Source organism: Pongo pygmaeus, chromosome 7 (assembly GCF_028885625.2).
Source record: "Pongo pygmaeus isolate AG05252 chromosome 7, NHGRI_mPonPyg2-v2.0_pri, whole genome shotgun sequence".
Lineage (NCBI taxonomy): Eukaryota > Metazoa > Chordata > Mammalia > Primates > Hominidae > Pongo > Pongo pygmaeus.
Window position 1 is genome coordinate 76,200,306 of NC_072380.2, and position 13,508 is coordinate 76,213,813.

At 37.5% G+C, this 13,508-nt stretch overlaps 1 long non-coding RNA gene across 1 annotated transcript in view; it reads right to left on the minus strand.

The window, feature by feature from the left end:
- Positions 1 to 13,508, minus strand: part of LOC129042581 (uncharacterized) — a 525,503-nt gene that overhangs the window by 312,320 nt on the left and 199,675 nt on the right. Inside the window, exons 2-3 of the long non-coding RNA XR_008504153.1 lie at positions 11,589 to 11,641; positions 1,979 to 1,981 (exon numbers count right to left, since the gene is read on the minus strand). This is a non-coding gene — a long non-coding RNA (uncharacterized LOC129042581). The remainder of the gene's footprint in view (positions 1 to 1,978; positions 1,982 to 11,588; positions 11,642 to 13,508) is intronic.

Consider the following 13,508-nt stretch of genomic DNA (forward strand, 5'->3'; position numbering starts at 1 on the left):
GTTGCCTAGCCTGGAGTATAGTGGCGTGATCTCAGCTCACTGCAAACTCCACATGCCGGGTTCAAGACATTCTCCTGCCTCAGCCTCCTGAGTAGCTGGGATTACAGGAATGCACCACCACACCTGGCTAATTTTTGTATTTTTAGTAGAGACAGGGTTTCACTATTTTGGCCAGGCTGGTCTCGAACTCCTGACCTCAAGTGATCTGCCTGTCTCAGCCTCCCAAAGTGCTGGGATTACAGACATGAGCTACCACCCCGGCCTCTTCCAAGGTTTTGAACTTTCAAGTGGATATCATAACAATATACTGGAACAGGGATCACCCACCTCTTTGATTTAACTATGTGAATAGGACATTTAAATTTTGGATCCAATTCTAGTGTATTCCAGCTGTCTTATGACTACAGATTAAAATTAAATAGATCCTGAAGTTCTTTTACTCTTAGGGCACATTACCAAACACAGAAAATGCTGAATAGAAAAAAATGAACAAGTCAATGAATGAATGCATGACCAAGTAGATGAATGAATGCATGGCTCACACTTCCCTGTGACAGGCCAGAATTCTTACTCTCTCACCTTACCTGCCTTCAGCTTCATCTATTCTTCCTATTTTGATCTTTTTCTAACCAGAAGCTGCAATGTGTTTAGGCTGTAAGGATATTCTTCAGTTTGATGTAAAAATATTAGATACCTCTAAATCTAAATGAATCACCAGACAATTGCTAGCTCAATTCAAATAATTTGTTTCATCTTCAGCACTTCTGGACTTCTATTCCATTCTCCATTAAAAAAAGGGAGGGAATCTGGGATTCTATACGCATCTCAGAGATGTATGCATTTGGTTTTTGTGTGTGCCCCTTATTGCAATGTTATCACCATACAGGCAGAAATTATATCTTTCTCCCTAGCTATATTATCTGCAATACCTAGCACATTGTATGGCCTCAACTACATACTCCAAAAATATTTACTGAATAAGTGTATCATTTTCTATTCCACTACTTAAGAGTTCAACAAAGTGCCCTTGGAGATTTCTGATTCCTAAATAACACAAATTAAAAAAGAACAAAAGAAGAAAGAAACAAACAAACAAAAAAAATGTCAAGTGAACAATTTGAAGCTAGGATACAACTCTTTAAAGTAGTCTTAGGGATGCTGCATACTATCCTGGAATCCTGCAGTATAGGACTAAGGATAGAAGGCCCTAGAATAGTGCTACCCAAAGAAGTTTCTGCAGCAATGGAAATGTTCTATATCTGCACTCTCCAAAAGGGTAGATAGACACTGGCAACATGAGGACATTGATCTGTTGACATATGACTAGTTTAATTAAGCAATAGAATTTATTTTATTTCAGTTCATTTAAATTAGAACTAAAACATGACTAATGACTACTATATTGGATAGCACAGTTTTAGGTCACAGTGCTGATATTTAGGGATGTGTTTGGTGCCAAAGAACAATCTGTAATCATCCAAATCAAATACTTTGAAGTAGGACTAAGGTAAAAATGATGCTAACATTTTGACAAAATTATTTTTATTCCCCTTTAACTGGAGGATAGCATACTATCTTCTGAAAAATAATTCTTATTGACTTGAAGTCTTCAACGATGATAAACAATAACCTTCAAATTAAATAATTTAAACATCTTTAAAATTTTTTAAAGGTCAGCGCAGTCCTATCTGGTTGTCATTCTAGCCTTGTTGAAGGCACATAGGAGAGGAAAGATGATGCCTATGACAATGGTATGGCAGTGATAGCCAAAGTGGTTGATGACCAAAGCATTGCTACAGACCACTATATTCTGCCAAATCCATGAATGTATTAATGAGCAGGAAATGTTGAAAAGAAGTGAGAAAATACAATGATAAATGAAAATGAGAGAGGTGAAGGTATACAAAACAGAGATGCCAGTGATCATAGCAGTCATACCCCCATAAATGTGTGTGCAGTGTTGCCAACTCCATCTTACCAACTTGGGAGAGTTTGTTAACATTAAGCCCTAAGACTGCAATTCTCTTAACATTATTATGCAAGTGTTGGAAGTGGGTCAAAATTAACAACAGGGATAGAAGGTTATGGTGCCCATGAAGGTAAAAGTGAAAAAAAAAAAAGGAGCATAGGGTTTCCCAATCAGAAAGGGAAGGCAGACTCCACAGCCCATGTGCTGTCTGTTATGGGATGTGGGTGTTTGTGTGTGAAGTAATCACTTTAATTTCAAACTGCATTGCTCCCTACTTCCTGCTTTTTAGCAGGGGGTCTCTATCCTGTTCAGAGGTAACAATACTCTAAATACAAAGAGGTATTTCCGAGTCTCTCCTAAAAGTGGCAGAGCCAGAACCCTCCCGCAGGGCTGAGCTCCCCTTGCCTACCATTCTTCATGGGCAGACGGCTCGGAACCACTTCCACCATCTGCCTCCAGCTGTGTTGGCATAACAGAAAGTCAAATATGCTGCAACAAGCTCCAACCCTGAATTTATTGTAAAAGCCACCATTTCTATTTCATTTGGCTAGTAAACAATCTCATACTATTAGGATGGTTAATTATAAATAACAGTCTAGCCTCTTTTAATTGAAATCTACATTTATTTAGAGCCTTTTCATGAGACTAGAATTAAGAAACAAAAAGCATTAGGAATGAATAGAAATGGACCACACTATTTGAATAGAAAAACCTCAAAAGCTAAGCATTAAAGTGCCCCTAAAAAGTAAAGATACTTTACACTTTAACAGCATTTTTCTCTGAATTGTCAATGTTAACTCTTCTATCATTCCTGAAGTGAAGTAATGGTTATCAATGTTATTTTGACAGTAAAATCTGTCTGCAGAGATATGCATTACTGAATATGCATAAGGTATTTTAAAATAAATAAAGACATTCATAGAAATTCATTCTGTTATTAAAAATTATTATTGATTTGCCTATTATGTACAAGTAACTGAGCTCAGGCAATAATTTTGAAAATTTTCACTCCAAGAAACAGTAAAAATGTATTTTATATTGTGACACAGTGTATGCTTAGAAATATATTTATATGACTCGAAGAAGATTTCATGAAGCAATATTTAACCTTAATAAGTGTGATGCATTCTGATATTTTCTATCCTACTGTAATTAATAACTTATTATTATAATCTACTTCATACAAAGTGATCAACTCACTATATCAATTTTAGAACCCATCAATGGGTTGAAATCTGCAGTTTGAAAAACAATATTAGAGAGAGCAACATAAATCATACTCCATTTTCTACCCTTAAAAAGTTTATGATGAAACTGTCCCTACAAGGTTGACAAGAATTATAATACACACCAGATTCTGGACAGAAATATAGTTACAATTAAGCATTAATCAAGTTGCACTTTGGCCGATTTCCTTGTTGCCAAAAGTCACATAGCAATAGATCCTGATCATTTGCATCTCCATTATTCCTATAGGTAGGATTTCTGACATTAGGGTTGTAAGACTATAAAAATTGATTTGCATCCCTATTGTACCTATAGACAGGATCCCTGACATTAGAATCATAAGTCTTTTGTTTAAGGACTGTTTAAGATGTTTTTCAGATCCCAAATTCCAGCAACCAGTTTGAAGATCCCCACAGAGTAATGAGAGCTGCATGAGAATACAGCTTCTTCACCTCTCTGTCCCATGACTTCACCTTGTACTCTTTGACCAATCAGCAATCTCCACACTTTGGCACACTCCACAACCCTTAAAAACTCTAGCACCAAACTCCTTGGGGAGACAGATTTGAGGTTCCTTCTCCGCTCCTCATTTGGTGACCCTAGTGTTAATCCTCTTTCTCTGCTACAACCAGGTATCTTGGTGTATTGACTTGCTGTGTGCATCAGGCAGTGAACCTATTACAGTCACAATTATCAAACAGCCAAAATGAGACAAAAAAAAAAAGAGGGATAATAACAAGAAAGAAAACTAAGCAACTTGAGAGTTTAAAATGAGAGAGATATTGCAATAAAACAGAATATTGCAGACATCATTGCTGAAAGAAGTGATAGGAAGTAGAAAGTTGAAAGAAAAGATACATAATCATCAAGAGGAAGGTTTAATGGACAAGCTGATGTTTATGATGGAACTTGAAAGTAGATAGGATTTTGAGAGGCAGATATACAGAAGGGTAGAAATGATATTCCAGATAGAGTTCACAGCATGGGCCAAGGCACACAGATGAATAGGCAGGGGAGGGGTGGCTTCAGGAATCAGTGAGCCAGCCATTTTGGCTACAGAATATTGGGTAATCTGAAGGAGTAAAAAAGAATCTGCAAAGATAAAAGGTACCTTGGGTGTCTGGGTGAATATTATTTGAAAATTTAATTGGCGATGAGAAAAAATCTGAAATTGCTCATTCATCCATCCAACCATCCATCCACCCATGCATTCAATGAGAACTTATTAAGTAACAATAGGCAATGCACTCTGCAAGCTACAAAAGAAAATGAGCAGGAAATAACCCCTCACCCTTCTCTTTGTAGGAAACAAAAATATGCTAAACCCAAAATATGAGTGTAGAAAACTAAAATTGTGCCACCCCAAAATATGCCTCTTTGGCCTAAGGCTTATTTTGAGCTGATTATTTTGAGAAACTGCAGACACAGGAGAAGCTCTGAAAATAGAAGTTACCCTTTGGTAAGAGAAATGTATATTTATAAAGGAAACCTCCATTTGTAAGGGTATCTCCCTCTCTGTACCTGGAAGAGAATGATTCTAAATCTACTGACTCTTTATCAATAGAGAAGGCACTGACTTAAATCTGCATAAAAACCTTATCCTTGTTTAAGGTGATTTTCCTGGCCACCTCCTAATAACCTAGTTTTGCCCTCACCCTTCTTTCTTTATTTCAGTAGATGATGGTATTTAAGCTTAAATTAGAAGTCACCTCTTTGAGATTTACTCATTTTGCATGTGTGGGTACGTGAGGTGTACATGTGAATAAACTTCTGTTTGTTTTTCTCTTATTAATCTGTCTTTTGATACAGGGATTTGTCCCAACTAAGGACTATGAAAGTAGTGAAAAAATTATTTTTTCCTATCCCACAATTGTTTATATTGTTGTAAGAGGTATAAAACAATTAAACAATTAGCAATCACACAATGAAAAAGCCATTGAAGTAAATTATAGTAGCACCCCTTATCCACAAGAGATACCTTCCAGATCCCTTGGAGGATGCCTGAAACCATGGATAGAGCCGAACATTTTATCTACTATGTTTGCTTCCATACGTACACACCAATAATAACGTTTAATTGATAAATTAAGCACAGGAAGAGATAAACAAGAGTAATAATACAACAGACAAATTATAACAATATACTATAATAAAACTTATGTAAATGTGGTCTTCCTCTCTCTCTTAAAATACGTTAATATTTTCAGAGCTCGGTTCACCACAAGTAACCTGAATCTGTAGAAAGCAAAACCACAGATAAGGGAGAATTACTGTAGTCTAGCAGCTTCTTGGAGAACTTCAAGCTGTAAGAAACTGAACACAGAGAAGCCAATGATGAGAAGGGAAAGATGAATTATCTAATAATTTCAAAGGGAAAATATGACTGTTTCTATAGGTTTGCATGTTTTCACTGGTCAGAATTCCTTTGTCCTCCTCGTACTGAGAAACATGCATGTGTTTGGCAGGGAACCATATTCAAGGCCAGTTCAGCATTGCTTGGCTGTGATGTACTCACACAATCATCTGCCCATCCTCTACCACTCATTTGTTTATACAGTACCGTACATTTACATATATCCCTTTTGTCTGACAGGTCTCATTTTAATATTATTATAGCATCATTTTTGCCAGTCATCAGTTCAATCTCAACTGAAGATAACATACTTTTCTTTCTTGTCTGTTATTTTTCTTGTATCACTTTTTCTGTCATGGTGGGGACTTCATTAACACAAAAGGCAGTGTAAGAAATTATTAAACAGATTTTTGTTTTCTAGCTCACTTTACCATTACACAAGGCTGTGTCTGACCAACCGTGCCTCATATTTTCCAATGCTATAGATGTTACAGTAACTCATATTCCTCTAGCACTAGGGAAAAGGTAACCTTACTTATTAGCTGCACGTTTTATGTTTAGGGTGATTATTATCCACTTTTTTCTTTTTTAAAACCTATTGTGTGATTTCAGTTTCCTTTTAAAACAAATACCTTCATCCCTTTTTACTTGAGGTGGTTGTATTTGGTCATAAAAGAGGCCACTTGGTATCAGAACACCCTCACATATTTGCCTAATAATCCCTTTTAAGTAATCTGGCCGTTGTTAATGGCTTTTTTTTAAGCCAGTCATACACTTAGAATCAAAATTAGCATCTAAATGAGGATGTTTTAAAACGCATGCCTAGGGGTTGCCAGTTTCACCTTTTTTATAGTTTGCCATGTTAAATTATGTAAAACAGAAATGGTATTTTAGTATTTAATGAGCTAATGCAGAACCTATTGAGACTGTGTCCCATCCCCCACTTTTCCCTCACACAGCCCACAAAATGCTTTTTAAGGTATGAGAAACGGCTGTGAATTTTGAAGCATGTGTCATAATGTGGAGAACCCTTTCCTTTCAATGACTACCCCATTTTAAAAGTAAGGTATTACTAGGGAAAATGCTAGGTGTAGGAAATCTGGATTTATAATCACTTTTTTTTAATTGGATGGTGTTATGCATAACATTAATTTATTTAGCATTTAATTTTTCTAGAAAAATTTATTGTAGGTTACATAATGTTACAGTCTCAATTTACCAGCAAGAAAAATTTCGTAAGTTAAATCAATAAATTATGACATAAGCAGAAGAAAAATGAAATGTGCATTCAAAAATATCTAAATAATGCCAAAAATACACTGTCAGAGAGCTACAAACATCATAAACAAAGGTATAAAGGAGTCAGTGTTATAATTAGAGACTGGTGTTTCAGATGGATATCATGAACACTTTCAGGAAATTAAATCTATCATCTGGTAGTTTGGCCCCACAAGAGAAAGAGGATCTCCATTGTTTAAGTCATTTAGAAATAGATAGGGACTGTGGTATAAAAGAAGAAAGAAGGGAATGATTAGATAACCCGATTAGCTGGTTCTTTCTGTCATCCAAAAGCTTCTGTTTCATAGTGCAGAAAACTGAACTAGAATTTCTATGTGATAACAAATCTTGTTATTGCTATTATTATTATTGATATAGATAATAAAGCATACCTTTACCTCTCAAGGGTAAAGATCCTAGAAAAAATATATATGTAGCAAAACAACTAGAGTTTTGCAAGTGGTGAAAGCATAAACCTCCAATAGCATTATGCAAAATTTCAGAGCATTGAGATCTAAGGTGTTTGGTTTTTGCTACTTCTCCTGTGTTTCCTGGGCCATTTTTGTGCCCTATCATCCACTCTCTCATCTCTCTGTGAATTTTCTTCACTTTACAGAATACCCTCCACTTTTCATTTAATGGCTATTTTTTGCTGAGTAAAAAGCTAAAGTGACACCATCTTCATAGTAAAGTCACATTGTGCATCCTCTTTTTCATAATTTTATGTAAATTTTTTTAGTATTTTCAGTATATAAATCAAACTCATTTGTTTAAATGGACAGAAATAGACAGCTGTGTCTAAGTAAAAAATTGAGATTTTCTATTCTACCGCTTCCCAGGTTGCTGTGGAGAATATTTTGGTGTGTGGTCTACGTCTACACAAACATTTCCGGGTACACTTAAGTGTGTGTATATTCCTTTTTACATAGCATTAATTAGTTCTCAGAATATAATTAAGTTGGCCCCAATATTCTAATTACATTATAATACATTTATATAGCATCGTAATTGTCATCTTTTAATTTAAATATAGGCTGAGTTAAATACAAAACATTTGCTGAGTTAGAGTTCTACTTTTGATGTCTTTTTCCAAATTGGCTTCCAAAAAGCTTGAATCAATGCCTCAAAGTATGTGAAACTTTGTTTTACATTCATATCTTCACCAACAGAGAATCAATATTAATAATCTTTTTAATCTTTGCCAATCTAATATTTGAAAATTATTTATTCTTGTCTTAATTTGTATTTTTCCCGGATATGGCATTATGTCTTCTTTTGTGTTTATTGGCATTTGTACAGCCAATACAGTTACATGGGTCTTTGAACAGCCTTATGTACACCTTTGGCCCATTTTATTGTGAGTTTTTTTAATCATGTGTGAGAGTTTATTTTATATTACGTACACTGCCTTTTTTGAGGTAAACATTTTTATGGAATTTTGTTTGCTTTTGATTTTTTATTTGTTATTTTTATAGAGTAAAATTTATTAACCCTTTGTATTTATGATTTTTATTTTTCATGTCATGCTTACAAAGTCTTCTCTTGACATAGTGCTTTTTCATTAGAATCATTTAGTCCTTGTTGCTCCCGTAGTATCTTTTCTGTAGGACTAGGGGATAATACCATAATTATCTGTTTCTATAACTGGCTTGTGAGTTCCAAGAGGGCAGGAACTATGTCTTATTCATTTTTATATTCTAGTTAACAGGAAAGCCAAAGTACTATGGCATATAAATAGTAGCTGGTAAATGAATAAGTAAATGAATGTAAATGAATGAACAAGATTTTTAGTTTATTACCAATCATAATCACCATGAAATGAACCTATCCTTGTTAGGAAATTAAGCATATTTATTTACAAAGTCACAAATTTTCAATTTCTGAAATCACCATTATTAAAAAAATAATTTTAGATAAATTAAATTTAACAGAGCTAAATTGAGCAAAGAAGGATTCATGAATCAGGCAGCTCCCAGTATCAGAGTAGGTTGAGCGTGACTTCAGGGTTGCCACAGAGTCAGAAAACATTTGTGAACAAACAAAAATGAAAGTGACATACAGAAAAGAAAGTGGGGTCAGAAACAATTGGATTGGTTACCGTTTGGTGTTGGCCTTATTTAAACATAATTTGAACAGTTGTCCACCTGTGACTGTCAGACTTGGCTACCTCTTATAACAATAGGTGACAGTCTATTTGAACATTCTCTTAAGTTACAGTTCACTATGAATGGAGAAACCTTTAGTCTAAACTGAAAATAAATATGTAATGAGGTCGCTTTAGGCTACACTTAATTTAACACCATTATTAATCATTTTCTATGCTGTAATTTTTTAAATTCCCTATGAAATATTTTCTATGTCTCTAATTTTATTTTTTTGTTTTTTATTGTAATTTTTTTATTTTATAAATTGTGTAATCTTACACTCTGCTTCTTTTCATTCTAGGAGGTAATAGTGTTTTATTAGTCAAAATGCTTTGCTGGCAAATTACAGAACTTGAACTAGCTTTGAAAGAACTGTGAATGCTGTATCTTAATAAATCTAATTCTACACAAAACCTTTAAAAGTAGGGGTACTGCTATCTTAGGAACAACAAGATCCAAGTATACAAAACCATCAAGACTGTACTTGTAACCACCCAATGGGCTTATTTTGCCTGCTGCTAGGCAAGGCCAATTTATCAAGACAGAATTGCAGTAGAGAAAAATAGCCAGTAGTAGAGCTGGCTAAATGAGAGACTGGAGTTTTGTTATTACTCAAATCATCCTCCCCCACAATTCAGGGACTAGGATTTTTCAAGGATAGTTTGGTGAGCTGGGGACTAGGAAAGGGTGAATGCTGACTGGTTGGGGAGACAATCATAGGGGTATCAAAAGCAGCCCTCATACACTGAGTCAGCTTCTGGATGGGGACCACAGAGGAGTTGCTGGTCTGGGTGGGGCCATTATGTAGTCAGAAAGGCAAAAGCCTGAAAAGATATCTCAAAAGGCCTATTGTAGGTTCTACAATAGTGATGTTGATAGAGACACAAGGCAGGAAAATTCTGGGCAGAAGAGGGTGAGTCCTTACCAGGAGCCCCAACCTCAAGCCTGGAACCACAGCCCAAAGTGAGAACATACATTCCTGTTTTCTTGCTCAAACATTGTCTTTTCCAAAACCACCCATGTCCTACCCCACCCCAATCCTGTGCCCATAAAAACCCCAGATTCTGCCAACAGAGAAGAGGAGAAACATTTGGATGTCAGGGACTACAGTTGAACACTGGAAAGAAGCAACTTAACTTCAGAGAGACGGCTTGATGGCAGAGCTTCGCAGAAGAGATCAGCTGTGGCTGGACTCCAGGGGAAGATTACTTTCCTGCTCCATCCCCTTTTCAGCTCCCCTTCCCACTGAGAGCCACTTTCGTTGGAAATAAAATCCCCCACATTCACCATCCTTCAAATTTGTTCATGCGACCTCATCCCTCCTGGACACTGGACGAGAACTTGGGTGTGAGTGCAAAAAGCTGTCACACTGACCTTTCACTGAGCTGTCAACACTTAAGCCATCCATGGATGGCAAAGCTAAAAGAGCGCTTACTGTAACACTCCTTCTGGGGCTTCAGGGATCATGGGCACTCCCCTAGATGCTGCTGTGGGGCCGGTACAGAGTTCATTCCTGCTGGCACCCAAAAGTGCTTGCCCCAGCTCCTGCACCCCCTCACCTGTGTACTCCCTCCCTCAAGGGGTTGAGCAAAGCAGGTTCAAGTGAGTGGAGTTTGTCCCTGCCAGCACCCATGCACTCCAGTTCCCACCCACAAAGGGATCAGGGAAAATTTCTTGCTTCAATGTTATTTGCAGGAATAATTGGGGAAGTTGCACATCTCATGACCTCCAGAATAATGGATGCTAATCACTTAACTACACCTACATTTTAGTGGAATCCACCCTAACCTCCTGGCCTTTCTTTAGTTTTACAAAGGCAATTTAGTTTTGGGAAAGGATATTATCACTTAAACTATAAATTTCTCCCAAAGTTAGCTTGGCCCACATCCAAGAATGACCAAGCATAGTTTGGAGGTTTAGATCAGATCTCTTTTACTGTCATAATTTTCTCACTGTTACGATTTTTGCAAAGGTGGTTTCATCTTATCTTACCCTGCTTTACTTCCTCTGCTGTCAATTGATTGTCAGACTGACTTATACATGAAACTAGAGACATGGACATTTAGAAATTTGGAGTTCAGTATCCTCAAAGCTTAGCAGCCAGAGAGATAAGGAATTTGCCTTCTAGATCTGTGTAAAAATAAATACATACACAAACTAAAACAAAGCAAAAAACACAAGAGGACAATTAATTGGTTAGGTAGACACATCTTAGAACAATCACTGTAGCTAAGTGATTAAAAACAGTGATTAGGTGATTATGGGCCCCATGACTACTGAGGAACAGATTCTATTATCAAAAATGGTATGTTCTCACTCATAGGTGGGAATTGAACAATGAGAACACTTGGACACAGGGTGGGGAACATCACACACTGGGGCCTGTCACGGGGTTGGGAGAGGGGGGAGGGATAGCATTAGGAGATACACCTAATATAAATGACGAGTTAACGAGTGCAGCACACCAACATGGCACATGTATACATATGTAACAAAAACCTGCACATTGTACACATGTACCCTAGAACTTAAAGTATAATAAAAAAAGATAAAGAAAAATAATAAATATCTCAGCAAGTGTCTTGGTTAAAACCTCTGGAACTAAAGTGAGACAGACCTGGGTCTTACAAGGCTTTATGATATCATCTCTCAGAGCCTCAGTTTTCTCATCTGTAAATAAGGATAAAATAACAAACACTCTAAGGTGACGTTTAAAAAAATTCAGTGACATAATATAAGTAAAGTGCTTGGCAGACTATTGTTCAGTAGATCTTAGTTGTCATCATTATCCTCAATTTCAACCTCCTTATCATCACTGTTAATAATCTGAAAGAAGTTTTAGAAATGGAAGAGCATTTTTAAAGGAAAAATAACCAAGAAGATAAAAAGAATAATTTTTATCTTCTCAATTATTTTGGTGGATAATTTTGCCCAAAAAGGACATTATAAGATACAAATGTTCAAATACTTCAGATACTAGAGACGAATCACAATAGCTATAAATCATTAGCCCCTTGGCACTATGCTGATGGCTTTATATGCATCATATCATTTAATCTCCAAACAACCCTATAAGGCTCTGATTTTATAAAGAAACTGAAGATCAGAAAGATGAATAACTTATTAGGGACACTAAGGATATTAAGTTAAACCAAGCTAAATATGCATGGTTGTGTAACTGCCCATTGGGTTCACCTTGCCCGCTGCCTAGACAGAGTCAATTTATCAAGACAGGAGAATTGCAATAGAAAAAGAGTAATTCACACAGAGCCAGCTGTGCAGGAGACTAGAGTTATATTATTACTCAAATCAGTCTCCCTGAGCATTTGGGGAATCAGAGTTTTTAAGGACTACTTGGTGGGTTGGGGGAAGCCAGTGAGCCAAGAGTGCTGATAGGTCAGGTCAGAGATGAAATCTTAGGGAGTTGAAGCTGCCTTCTTGCACTGAGTCAGTTCCTGGGTGGTGGCCACAAGATCAGATGAGCCAGCTTATATATCTTGGTGTTGTCAGCTGATTCATCAAGTGCAGGATCTGCAAAATGTCTCAAGCACTGATCCTAGAAGCAGTTTAGGGAGAATCAGAATCTTGTAGCCTCAAGCTGCATGACTCCTAAACCATAATTTCTATTCTTGTGGCTAATGTTAGATTTACAAAGGCAGTCTAGTCCCCAGGTAAGAAGGAGCTTTGTTTTGAGAAAGGACTAAACCATAAACTATAAACTAAGTTCCTCTCAAAGCTAGTTCAGCCTACACCCAGGAATGAACAGGGACAGCTTGGAGGCTAGAAGCAAGATGGAGTTGGTTAGTTCAGATATCTTTCACTGTTTCAGCTACAATTTTGCAATGACTGTTTCAGTAGTATAGCTTTGCTAAGTGAGGTCCTTGTATGATCATTGAATATATAAGTTTAAGGAAAACTGTGCACTAAATCTAAATCAACCTCCAGCAACTGAGTGGATGTGAACAAATCAGGCAACTTTCCTGAGATCTCATGTCCATACCTGTCACATTGAAATAATATGAAACTCTACTTGCCAGGAGGTGTGCAATACTTTGAGTATTTGATAGCCTCATATGGCACAAGAAGTGGGAAAAAAAACATCTCTTTACCCTTGGGTCTCTGTGATGACAGCGGCAGGCCATCTGGAATGGCCACTGCCACCGTGCAGGCTGCAGCAGGAGGTGCGAGCAGTGGCGGCAGGAGCGGCTGCAGGAGCAGCAACGGCAGTGGTGGGTCCCCTGCGCCTACATCCCTGAGGCAGCCGACTGCACCACCCCTACCCTCATGTGGCCAGGCAAGACCCACTTCCAGGTCTGGAGCCTCTGCTGCTCCAGAACCTTGTCCCGTGTCACCACTCTTGCCCACTGCTGCTTCAGGGAGGGCACGGGGAGGAGGTGGAGCTGAGCCCAGGGTGGTGCCATGCTCCATGGAGCTGGCAGGAGGCAGGGACAAGTGGGAGCCCCCGCTGGAGCCCACTGCCCTGGGGGCCACTGCAATGGGGTTGGGCCAAGCTACCCATGGATAGGGGAGCAGCATG